This window comes from Physeter macrocephalus, chromosome 14 (assembly GCF_002837175.3).
Source record: "Physeter macrocephalus isolate SW-GA chromosome 14, ASM283717v5, whole genome shotgun sequence".
In the NCBI taxonomy this organism is placed as follows: Eukaryota; Metazoa; Chordata; class Mammalia; order Artiodactyla; family Physeteridae; genus Physeter; species Physeter macrocephalus.
In genome coordinates, this window is record NC_041227.1 from 49306141 (window position 1) to 49318941 (window position 12801).

At 46.3% G+C, this 12801-nt stretch overlaps 1 protein-coding gene across 12 annotated transcripts in view; it reads left to right on the top strand.

Annotated features, from left to right (window-relative positions):
- NAA60 (N-alpha-acetyltransferase 60, NatF catalytic subunit) overlaps nt 1–12801 on the top strand; it is a 48588-nt gene that overhangs the window by 8690 nt on the left and 27097 nt on the right. For 11 of the 12 annotated variants that reach the window (XM_055090899.1, XM_055090904.1, XM_055090900.1 and 8 more), the window contains exon 1: nt 7120–7288. The exons of the other annotated variant lie outside the window; for it this stretch is intronic. The gene's annotated coding sequence lies outside the window, so the exon portion shown is untranslated. Of the gene's footprint in view, nt 1–7119; nt 7289–12801 lie in introns of those variants that run through there. 12 annotated transcript variants of the gene reach the window in all.

Below are 12801 nucleotides of genomic sequence, written 5' to 3' on the forward strand. Positions count from 1 at the left end.
CAGCTTTGTTCTTTTCCCTCAGGATCGCTTTGGCAATTCTGGGTCTTTTATGGTTCCATATAAATTTTAAGATTATTTTTTCTAGTTCTGTGAAAGATGTCATGGGTAATTTGATAGGGATCACATTAAATCTGTAGATTGCTTTGGGTATTGTGGCCATTTTAACAATATTAATTCCTCTAATCCAAGAGCATGGGATGTCTTTCCACTTCTTTGAATAATCTTCAATTTCCTTTATCAGTGTTTTATACTTCTCAGCATATAAGTCTTTCACCTCCTTGGTCAGGTTTGTTCCTAAGTATTTTATTTTTTTATGCAATTTCAAAAGGGGTTGTTGTTTTTTGGTTTTTTTTTTTTGCTTTCCCTTTTTGATATTTCATTGTTAGTGTAAAGAAATGCAACAGATTTCTTATGATCCATGTAAATATTAATGAACCCATCAGAACCATGAGTCAGAACAATCCACTGCACCTCCAGCCAGTCTCCTGGAACCTTTCTCCTCTCCTGGGAGTGCTCCCAGGGAGGTCCAGAGTCCTCTCAGGCAAAGCAGATGCTAGTCAACAAGCTGACTGTCTACAGGGCTTGCCATGACTTGGCTTGTTCATGATCTGTTTCTGGGATCCTGGAAAAATGTTTTCGGTGTCTTCCTGGAAAGGCTGGTTTTGGTAAGTCAGCTGTCCTCCTGGGTGTCAGGAAGGTTGTGATCCAAGAGAACACATCACCTCTTTAAATGAAGAACCAATTTGTTTGTTTCTTGACTTTCATCCTTCATGGTGCCCCTGGGGAGAGAAGTTTCATTCTGCATGCTATAAAGGCCTTGGGTGGGTGTTTCATTGTAAAATTGGACAACAATACTGACTTTTCAGGATGATTGGGAGAGTAAATGAGGACATTGAGGAAGGACTGTAACACAGTATGTAGCACATAGCAGACACTTAGAAACTACATGTTCACTCAGATTACATTCAAAAAGTTCCATTATTCTGTGTAAGTGCTTCTGTTGAAACCCTCATCAAACCGTCTTGTAATCACACATCTTCTCAAAGGCAGAGAACACATCTTAGTCCCTACTGGTACCCACAGCTCCCAGCATAGTGCACAGCTATCCTTAAGTGAAGGAAGAAGGGAGGACAAGCATCCAGTACCCAAGCTCGGCCCTCATCTCACTCACATTTGCTTTTTATTTATGAAAATATCATATTGTCTGTGTAAATAAGATCTCTGAGAGCATACAGAGACGCTGGTAACAGTGGAGAACTCTGTTACTCAGAGTCAGAGGAAAGGAAACTTACTTTTCACCATATATCCTTTTGTTCTGCTTTTAAAATTTTACCATGGGCATGCATACTTCTTTCTTTTTTAAAAAATTTATTTATTTACTTATTTACTTTTTGGCTGCATTGGTTCTTCGTTGCTGTGCGCAGGCTTTCTCTAGTTGTGGTGAGCAGGGGTACTCTTCTTTGTGGTGTGCAGGCTGCTCATTGTGGTGGCTTCTCTTGTTGTGGAGCACGGGCTCTAGGTGCTCAGGCTTCAGTAGTTGTGGCACGCAGGCTCAGTAGTTGTGGCACACGGGCTCAGTTGCTCCGTGGCATGTGGGATCTTACCGGCCCAGGGCTTGAACCCGTGTTCCCTGCGTTGGCAGGCGGATTCCCAACCACTGCGCCACCAGGGAAGTCCAGGGCATGCATACTTCTAAAAAAATGTTTATGTCATAAAATCCCCCCAAGTTAAACCAAAACCAAAATATGTTGGATACATCTGTAAATATCATATAAAGATGAAATGTAAATGGTTAATAAAAATAGAAAAAAGTGATCAAACTTACTAAGAAGTACACATTAAAATAATGAGATTTTTTTTTCCCCTTAGAGTGCAGAGAGGTAAGGAATGATAATATCCCATGTTGGTGAGGATGTATGAGACAGGAGGCAGTGTGGCATTTGCTTTCAAATGAAAATGAAATGTTTTCAAATTGAAAATGAAATCAATTAAAAATAACCAACATTCGGGACTTCCCTCGTGGTGCAGTGGATAAGACTCTGCCCTCCCAATGCAGGCCTGGGTTTGATCCCTGGTCAGGGAACTATATCCCACATGCATGCCGCAACTAAGAGTTCACATGCTGCAACTAAGGAGCTGGCAAGCCACAACTAAGGAGCCGTGGAGCCACAACTAAGGAGCCTGCCTGCCTCAACTAAGGAGTCCACGTGCTACAACTAAGGAGCTGGCAAGCCGCAACTAAGGAGCCCTGGAGCTGCAACTAAGGAGCCCGCCTGCCTCAACTAAGACCCGGTGCAACCAAATAAATAAATATTTTTTAAAAAGAATATATATTATATATATAAAAAAATAATCAACATTCTAGGAATTTTCGCTAAGGAAATAATCTGAAATATGTGCAGGTTTCTGTCCAAGGTTTTTAGTGGCAATACTGCTTACAACCTGAATGTCCGGGTGTTGGGAGGGAAACCTTATCTCCAGCCCCTGCTCTCCCCGCCTCCCCAACCGCAGTCCATCTATGATAGAGCAGTGAATAGGGCCCTGGGTGGCTGGGATCACCTAGGGCTGGCAGAAGACAGCGGTGCCCGACCTTATTCCTCTATGCACCAGAGAGAGAGAGATGAAAATTAATATGCTTAATCTCGCCTTAATTTCTGGAGAGATCTTGACCTTGGAAGTTTGTGGAATGGCAGAGAAAGTTAATTCCTATTTGTTACAGTGAGCATGTATTACTTCCATAATTAGAGTAGTTCAGCCGGGGCTCTGGAACGGCAGAGCCTGCCCATGGAGATGGTAGCTTGTGGCTCTCCTTGACCCAGCAGAGCCTGATTACCTCCCTATCACCGAAGCTGGGAAAGAGCTCTGCAGCTGAGGAGGCAGGAATTGAGGGTTTCCCTCAAGAGCTCCACAGAGAACCACTCTTCTTGGCAGCTTGGAACGTGGCTGGAATGCAGAAGTAGAGACTGATGACGCCCCCCACTGTTAGTGCCTGTAGATATCTCTGTGCTTGACCCATGGCCAGAGGGTAAAAACAGTCATGAGTAGGCAAGAGAAAAATAACAGTACACTTGAAGAGACTTGGCAGCCAGAGGGAGAAGGAGCTGGCAGAACTCTCAGAATAGGCAGCTCTTGAGGAAATAGAACTTATGAAAGAGACAGATGGCAGCTCTACCCAAATACGATGACTGGAGGAGATTCGATTATAGCAAAACTTTCTGGAACTGAAAAGCATGTTTTGTTTTGTTTTTAAATTTACATTCAGTAGGGACTTCCCTGGCAGTCCAGTGGTTAAGAATCCACGCTTCCACTGCAGGGGGCACGGGTTCGAACCCTGGTTGGGGAACTAAGATCCCGCATGCCGCGTGGTGTGGTGCGGCCTAATTAATTAATTAGTTAATTAACATTCAGTAGGTAAATTGAAGGAGAGGATGGTCATCATAAAGCCAGTGGTCTCTTAGATCAAGTGGAAGAAATATCTCAAAACACACCAAAAATAGAGAAAAACTAGGAAGGCAAAGACTTGGAGGACCAATCAGTATTGAGCTCAGTGCTGATTATACCTTTCCTGAACCAATTCCTATGGTCAGGAGATGCCCCTTCCCACTTGCTGGGTTATCTGAGCCAGTCGCTGAGCCAAGGGAGAATGGGTTAGACCAAAGTAGGGACCATTTTGGGGTGGAGTCAAAACCACCCACACAATGGGATAGAGTGGAATCTTTTTAAAGAGGACAACTACCTGGAATATCCCTTGTAGTAACACATGGTACCTGACTGAAACCATTGTCCTGAGGATAAATGAGATCCTGTGTAAGTTGCTTACACAGTGCCCAGCACATAGTAAACCTTGGGGGAATAGTTATTATTTTCTCTTTTTTTTTAGAAAGTGCTTTTAAAGTTTGAATGGATGCAGATGCCCTTCTCAGTTTTGACAATTCATCTTATTAGTGCTCTATGTAGAACCCTGGAAACAACAGAATGTTGTTAACTCTGCTACACTTACAGAGTGCTTCATGCAAATTCTGATTCAGTCTTGTGAGGCTTGAGGTTCTGCATTTTAAACAAGCTCCCAGGTGATGCTCATGCTGCTGGACCACAAGACCACACTTTGAGTAACAAGGACCTGGGAAGCGGTTTCCCTTTCCTGTGTGATTGAAGGGGCTTGCCACTGCCCCCATGTTCCATGGATGGGAACATGATGGAAGGCGAGAGAAAGGATGAGGAAAACAAGCAATTTTCTTTTTGTAAAACCTCATCCTTTTAATTTAAAATTTTCAAATCTTCTGAGTATTTGAAAGAATAACGCACTAAACACCTATGTACCTTTCATCTAGCTTCACCGATTATTAATATTTAAGCAATTTCCTCTTAAGGACATGCTTAAGAACTTAAGTTGTCCACATCACTTCCACTCTTGTCCATCGGTAAAAACTTTGGCATATAGCCTCACATTGCTGCAAGGGAGGGTAAGAAGTATAAGCTCAGCTTGACAGCTATTACCTGCTATAGGGGGTGCTGTTCTATTACTACAAGAGGATATGAGAAAGCAGTTGCTTTTTAAAAAGAAGGAAGGGGCTTCCCTGGTGGCGCAGTGGTTGAGAATATGCCTGCCAATGCAGGGGACACGGGTTCGAGCCCTGGTCTGGGAAGATCCCACATGCCACGGAGCAACTAGGCCCGTGAGCCACAACTACTGAGCCTGCGCATCTGGAGCCTGTGCTCCGCAGCAAGAGAGGCCGCAACAGTGAGAGGCCCGCGCACCGCGATGAAGAGTAGCCCCTGCTCGCCACAACTAGAGAAAGCCCTCGCACAGAAACGAAGACCCAACACACCCAAAAATAAATAAATTTATTTAAAAAAAAAAAAAAGAAGGAAGATGGGACTTCCCTGGTGGTCCAGTGGTAAAGGATCTGTCTTCCAAAGCAGGGAACTGAGATCCCACATGCCGCAGGGCAACTAAGCCTGCGCCGCAACTACTGAGCTTGCAGGCCTCACCGAGAGAGCCCATGTGCTCTGGAGCCCATGCACCACAACTAGAGAGAGAAGAAAAAAAAACCCGCATGCCATAACTCGAGAGCCCACCTGCCACAGCGGAGAGCCTGCGTGCCCGCAATGAAAGATCCCACATGCGGCAACTGAGACGTGACACAACCAAAAATAAATAAAAAGAAGGGAGAGGAGGAGGAGGAAGACAGTGGATACTAGGGGACAATTAGCCACCTCTGACTCACTGACTCGCTGGATCTCCCAAACAGTTCTCTTCAAAGTGGATTCTGGAAAGACTGAAGCTAAATTTGCAGCCCATCTCTACAAAGTATGTAGGACTTCAAAGTATGCATTTTATACCCGCCTCACTGTTGATTGTTCTATCTTCATTTATATTAAAGCTTTTTTTTCAAGTTTGATTATAATAGTGACACACTAAATATAATTGTATAGAGCGCTTGAAATGCTCTGAGTGGACCCAAACACGTTTACCACAGCATCTTTGCTTACAATAGCATGTTTGCGGTACTTAAAGCTGTAACTCTACCGAGTTATAAATGATATTATGTTTTCATTTGCCCTTGATTTTTCAGCCTTTAAAAAAATAGAAATTTACAGAAAATGTTACAGAAAGGAAATACAAGTTGCTTTACACAAATCAAGATTCCATCAGTCACTAACATCATATTATGTAGACAATAGAATATCCTGGTTGTTTTACATCCCCTTGTTCCACTACTCTTGATCTATTTATACCAATTGCCTTTAAAACTTCTAATCTCTTTAGGTATATTTTCTTTGTCAAAATGTTAAAGAATATGCATTCAACATTTATGAGATAGCGTGATTTTATTTTATTATTTTAAAAATATAGGGCTTCCCTGGTGGCGCAGTGGTTGAGAGTCCGCCTGCCGATGCAGGGGACGCGGGTTCGTGCCCCAGTCCGGGAAGATCACACATGCCGCAGAGCGGCTGGGCCCGTGAGCCATGGCCGCTGAGCCTGCGCGTCCGGAGCCTGTGCTCCGCAGCGGGAGAGGCCACAACAGTGAGAGGCCCGCGTACCGTAAAACAAAACAAACAAACTATATATATATATATATATATATATATATATTTATTTATTTATATTTATTTATTTATTATTAATTTATTATTTATTTATTTGTTTTGACTGCGCCGGATCTTCGTTGGCGGAATTCTTAGTTGCCGCATGCATGCGGGATCTAGTTTTCTGACCAGAGATCAAACCCAGGCCCCCTGCATTGGGAGCCCTGAGTATTACCCACTGGACCACCAGGGAAGTCCTGATAGTGTGATTTTAGACTGTTTTAATCTGTGATAACGTTTATTCATTTGGATGTGAATTAAATCCTTTTAGGGTTGATCATTTTAGCCTTCCGATTCCATCCTTTGGCCCTGTTACCACTGTAAGTTTTTTGAAGGCAAAGAATAAATCTCTCCTTTAAAGTTAACATCAGAGTTTGCTCAACACGAGTCCCTTAGCAACAAAATTTGAGTTCGGTTTTGTGATGTAGAACCTCCTCCAACTTGAGGGCAACTGACCCCAGCCCATTTACACGGCGACAGCCTTAACTGCCTGTCTGCGGAAGTTGGGCTCTGGCTGCCGGCCGACGTCCGGCGCTGGGCGCGGTGGCGCTGCCCTCCAGCGACTGTCGGTCCTCCTATCACGCTTGCCTGTCTTGACAACCCTCCGGCCGCTGGGGGATGGAAAAGCTCAAGCCCCAAACCCAAACGATGGAAGTGTTGGCCGGGAACTGGAGGGCTGTGAGCCTCCGGGTTTGCGCGGGGACGCTCAGCTGTGCCCGAAAAACCCGAGCCGGCCGGCTACCAACCGGACCGCGCCCCCGGCGTCCACACCCGCCAGGCTCGGGCAGTTCAAAGTTCGGCTGGGTCCGGAGGGATCTCGGACCCTCCGCTGGCTCTCAGAGCCTCGCCAGCCGCTAGCAGACGCGCCCACTGGAGGCGCGACCCCAGCCCCACCGCCGGCATCCCAGCCTCGCCGGTGTTCGGCTTCGCGCCAGGCCTGCCAGCTCCTAAGATGGCAGCGGCGTCGTCGAGAGGTGGCGCCCCACGTGCGCCCCGATGGCCAATGGGCTTTGGGCCTGCGCCGCCGGCCCGGAGCGGGAGGCGGAAGTGCCTCGGGCAGCCGCCTCCGTCCAGGCTGCGGCCCCTGCCGGTTACATAACTCGTTGCGGGCTGCGCGCGGCCCCACTTCCTGGCTCCCTGAGAACCGAGGATGCACTGACCCCACAACACCGTCCGCTGCCGCCGGCTCCCTCCCGAGGTGAGGTATCCCGGACTCGGGCCTGCAGTGGGGCGCCGGACCCGGCCGGGGGCTGGGGTCGTGGGAGGCAGGGAGCGCAGCTGGGGGGACGGCCGGGGTGCAGGGAGACCGAGGTGGCCCTGGCGGGGCGCGGAACTGCCCGTCCGTTCAAGGGAGGCCGGGGGCGCGGCCCACGCCGATCGGAGCCCAGATCTTTCCGCGGTGTTTCGGGACAGCCTCAGAGCTCACGCTTCCCGGGGGCCGCGACCCCAGACTCCAGGGGTGCCGAGAGGCGCGATTCCGACCCTTTTGCCTGGGAGGCCCCAGGACGAGTTGGTGGGGAAATTTGGAACCGCAGGGCAGCCTGCCTCTTACTACACCTTAGGTCTCACGGGAGGTGCAGGGCCTGTCCTCTTCACAGTACAGCGATTCGCTGCTGCCTCGCCCGGCCCTACCCCTGCTTTAGTACTTGTTGCACGGATTGTAGTTATTTGCCGACTTGTTTGCCCTCCCGTGAACTCCTGAAAGCCTGGGACTCTTTCTTGGTCGTCTCCACATCTTACTCCTTCAGCTGTACATTTTGGTTAAGATAACTGAATTCCTTACGTTTTTGGTAGTTTACAGACTGGCCATGCAGACCCCTACACCACCTCTGACCTCCTCTGCCCTATCGGGCACTTCCCAAGGAATAGAGGGAATCTAAAGCTTCTGTGGTTTGTGCCCAGGGAAGATTTTCAGGGAGGCTGAGAGCCTTCCCTAGACCACTAACAAGCAAAGATCTGTGTGCCCAGCGGGTGACGGAGCCCAGGGCCTGGAGATGAGGAAATGAGTTATTCTGCAATAAACATGAACACTGCCTGCTTCATTGGTCTGTTTTCATTCTGCCAAATCCTTGAGCCATGCCATTTTCTTACTCATTTGTCCTGAAGGAAAAGGATAACAGCCCCACAGGGTAGTTCCCTGTGGTACCTGGAGTGGTTGTTAATCAGAGAGTCAGAACTGGAGAGAACATTGCTGGTTGCAGATATTTTACCGGGGCATGGAAGGCAGAAAACTTCTAGTTATTGCTTAACTGACTGAACTGGGAAAGTCGCTGTGACTCCAAGTCATCTATAGAAATACCACATTCCGTGTAGTACTTTGTGATGTACAGATAAGTCTTAGAAGTTCTTTGGCCAGTGGTACTGGATTGCGAGGTGGGGAGAAGGGGAGTCTTGAACAACATTGAATTAAAAGGGGCTGGAGCAAAACAAATACTCTCTTACAAGAATCCCTGAATTGAGTTAAGCTCAGTTAGGGAAGAAGGGATTCCAGACCAGAAGAAACTCAAGGGTGGCTGAAATATAAACGTCAGTCATTTAACAAATGGACAAAGTCAGTCATGGCTGTGCACATAGGTCTTCATCTCCCCTGTTCCAGGATTTTGTACGTCACAATTAAAGTGCAAACTGGCCCTTTGAGAAAGCAGTGTGCGTGAGCTCCTTCTCCTTCGGCCACAGTTTGCTGGAGTTCCATCTCATTGAGCTTGCAGACATGCTGGGTTTCTATAAAGATGGTTAAAACCTGTAAGTAACAAAGTCAAGGCATGGTGTGGTGTTCACAAGCCAGAATAAAAAGTACAGACACTTTTTTAAAAGGTCTGTGTGTGTCTTATCTTTAGCCTCTCCCGTTGTAACTTACAGTGACTTTATCACCATGTTTATTTTAACTGCACCCACTCTCAGACTTCAGATGTGACTTGTTGAGGTTGCTTGGCAACTTGGCCTCTGCCTGGGATGGAAGAAAATTCCTGGATGTTAGGAGATTGGAGAGATAAAAGACACCCAGTAGAACTGAGAAGGTTGGTGCTGTCACTGCTCACCAGGTGCTCTGCCCCGCAGACTGTCCCAGCCTCAGTGGACCTGCTAGCAGCAGTTTGTCTTCTGGCAGCCTGAGGTGTGTTTAGACGAGGTGGACACAGCATCCTTACCTGGCAGCAGCCACAGGGAACACAGTGTAGAGAAGAATCCTCAGAGCTCTGAGTGCGGGGCAGTGCATATCTTTGCTCTGCTAAAATGGCCCAGAGGTCTCTCCTTGTTGGTGACAGCTCTCCTACCTGAGTAGAAGGCTGGCTGCTTGTCAGGCCATGTCTTCTCTTAAATGGTGTCTCCTGCATCTCTACATCTTACCGCCAACATCTCCTCCCCTGACATCTCTTTCTGGAAGGAATCCACAAAGGACTCATGGCTTTTCCACCTCAGTTCTTCGTTTGCAGAAAGCTAGATTGGGATTTAGACTCTGTGTTGAAGCTGGTCCTGCTTCTGTCCATGTGCAGTGCTTTCAAGTAAAATGCTGATTTGTGAAATGATGCTGGAACTCCTGGGTCTTGTTCTGGCTAAGTCCAAATGTTGAATTTCATTCAGTGAATATTTCTAAGTGTCTTTGATAACTCCAGCATCAGACCTCCTTCCCTAAATATCATTCTTTTTAGGGTGACCTCTGATAGAGGCTGGCTGATAGGCCAGGTCAGGGTTATCTGAAGCCCAGATATCTTACACTGCTGATTAAAGAGAGGCCTATGTGTTTGAAAACCCAGTGAGCACATACATAGTAGGGTTGACGTTCCACGCTGAACCTGAAGGTCTTTGCTCAGTGCTTGTGGAGTGATGGGAAGGGGATCTGAGCAGGGAGCCAGGGCTTTCTGCAGGAAGTAGGTTGGGGTCTACGTCAACAGTGGAACCAGTGCTCCATCGAGTGCCCCACTGCAGAGGCTGGCAGACACGTGACAGTCACCCCGAGGTGCCCACAACACCGAGCCTGGATGGTCAGGTGGAGGGGGAGTAACCACGCATGAGGGCCAGTCCCTAGTCCCATCCTGTGGGCGTCTCAGACTCCCCATCTCCTCACCTGAGGCCCACTTCCTGCTCAGGCAGGGCCTACATGGCAGGGAGGGGTCCAACACTCTGAATATTGATGGCGAGAACCACCTGTGAGTGTGACAACGTAGAGACTTTAAAATGTCTCTTCCAATTCATAGACTCTTAGTGCCAACGTTTAAGCCCCATACCTTTGGAATAGCACGGCATTTGTTCACTGGTACCAGAAGTAAACATTCTAAATGTTCTAATAAGATGCACAGTTGTAAAGAAGCAAAGAGGAGCTGATTGTGGAAAGGGACACAGAACAAATGTTTGTTCCCTTTGCTTCCACAGGAAGACCAAAGAAAAGTATTTTGTCATCTTTAACAGACCACATTAAAAAAAGAAATTCTTCCCAGTTCTATTTCTTGTTGTTATTAGAAAGCAAATTGTATTCCTCTTTTTTGTTTCCTGCATTGCTGAAATAGGGCAGCAAAGTATTTGGGCAGCAAAGTGGTGAAATTTGAGCCCATCTTAAAAATAACTGAGAAGAAAGCAATTTCATTTTATAAAATAGTCTTTGGGTAATTGTCCCTTAGCTACTGAAAATGATTTTTATCTGGAAAATGTTAGTACAACAATATTTCCATGGTTTCTGTAGCATTCAGTAGCTGTTTGCTACTTTAAAAAAATTTTTTTTATTTTTAGAAGATGACTCCTGACTAGTTGTAAACTATTCAGAAGGTCTTGCTGGTCAGATATTTGCTGCTCTTTCTACTCTTACTGTCAGATTACAGTATTGCTTCTCCTCTGGCCTCCCATTTTTAACTTTTTTGTTGAAATATACACACTGCTTGACCAGCGGTCATGGCATGAGTGTACCAGTGCAACCACCACCTCAGAAGACCCCTTGGGCCTCTTACCAGACAAGCTCTTTCCTATTTAAAAAATTTATTTTCTTGTAGGAAACGCAAGAAACTATTAACCGTCATTTTATTGGGACTAGGGTGAGGAGGGGATTTCAAGTGTTTGCTTCACATTGTGTATGGATTCCTATTTTACCATGAACACATGTTCATAGTAAAACATAGTTTTAAACAGCATTTAACAAAAGGGGAATGTTCTTTTTAAACACTTTTTTTAAAAAATGGCTGTCCTGAAACCTATGAATAGTTTTAAAAATTGATATTTATATGGCCACTAAATTTTCTTTTTAATAGTTGCACAGGAACTCTTTAAAATATTTTCACAAGTCTATTAGGCATCCTTATCCACAACTACCTCCTCTTTGCTTCATTTCAAATGTGAGTTTGTGTTTAGAATGTTTATTTCTGGCATCAGTGCATAAATGCCATGCTGTTCCAAGGGTATGTTGGCTTAAACGTTGGCACTAAGAGGGTCTATTTGGGGGCAAAATGGGTAACCATTCTACTTATACTTTGAAGAGACATTGTAAAATTCCCATTACTAATTAAAACAGATTATTTTAATATAAAAGATGTGTTCATAATTTTCACATACCACCTGGAAGTCTTGCTTTTTTCTGATAATAAAAACAACCCAAGCTCATTGTTTTAAAAAAAAAGCTCAAATGATACAGAAGCGAGTGATGTAGGACACCAACGTCTGCCTTAATTCCAGAGGCAAATGCTGACAGGAGGTTGAATTACTTTTAAAAATAATTTTTGTTATAAAAGTTAACCTTGTGATCAGTGTTAATTTATACGGAATTTGACCCACTTTCACATTTAATATCTGTTGGCTTCTGAAGGATCTTAAATGCAAACCCAGAGAAGTAGAGATTAAAATCAAACATAAAACAAAAAAACCCAGCAGAGTGAGATGGGAAAAGTGCAGAAAGGCCAGTGGTGGGGCTGGTTTGCTGAAGGGGCAGCGGTGAGGGGCAGGCAGGGTTTCTGAAGCCCGATGCCCCCTTTGCTGTGCTTTTCCCCTTCAAATTGAGCAGCCAGCGGTCCATTTCACCCACTGCCCCAGACAGTGCTGAGGGTGCCTGCAGCCGCCCAAGTTTTCTGTGGAAGAACTCATTTGCTCTCAGTTGGGTTAGAGCCCTCAATAGGGTCCAGTCTCGGGTGTCAGTCAAGGACATGTATTTAATTTTTGGTTGCACCCTGCGGCATGTGGAACTTCTGCGACCAGGGATCGAACCCGTGCCCCCTGCAGTGGAAGTGCAGAGTTTTAACCCCTGGACCACCAGGGAAGTCCAAGGATGTGTATTTAATACATACATTTTACTACCATTAAATGCATACACTTAACACCATCAGCCCCAACCTAGTATTTACAGGTGGTTTTTTTGTTGTTTGTTTTGTTTTTAAACCCAACTGGTTGACACACTCCCTCGATCTGAACTGGGAATCAGCATTCTTGGCAGCCCTGTCCCAGCTTGACCAAGATCCCCAATTGAAAAGCCACGGGGCAGCGGCGCCTCTTGCCCAGCCGTCCTGGTGGCCCGTCCAGCCCAGGCCCGGCTGTCTCCTCTTCGCGCTCTGACCGAGTCAGTGGGTGTGAACGTGCGGTGGGCAGCGGAGGTGCACCTGCACTTCGTTTCCGTTCCAGGAAGAAGAGACGTGCCTGAAGCTTTCAGGAGAGGGGACCTCAGGGTTTGCTCTTGGCTCCACATCTCTGGCCCCCAGTTCAGTGGCCCTTTTTCTCCCAGGTCACATTCTTGTCTCTGTT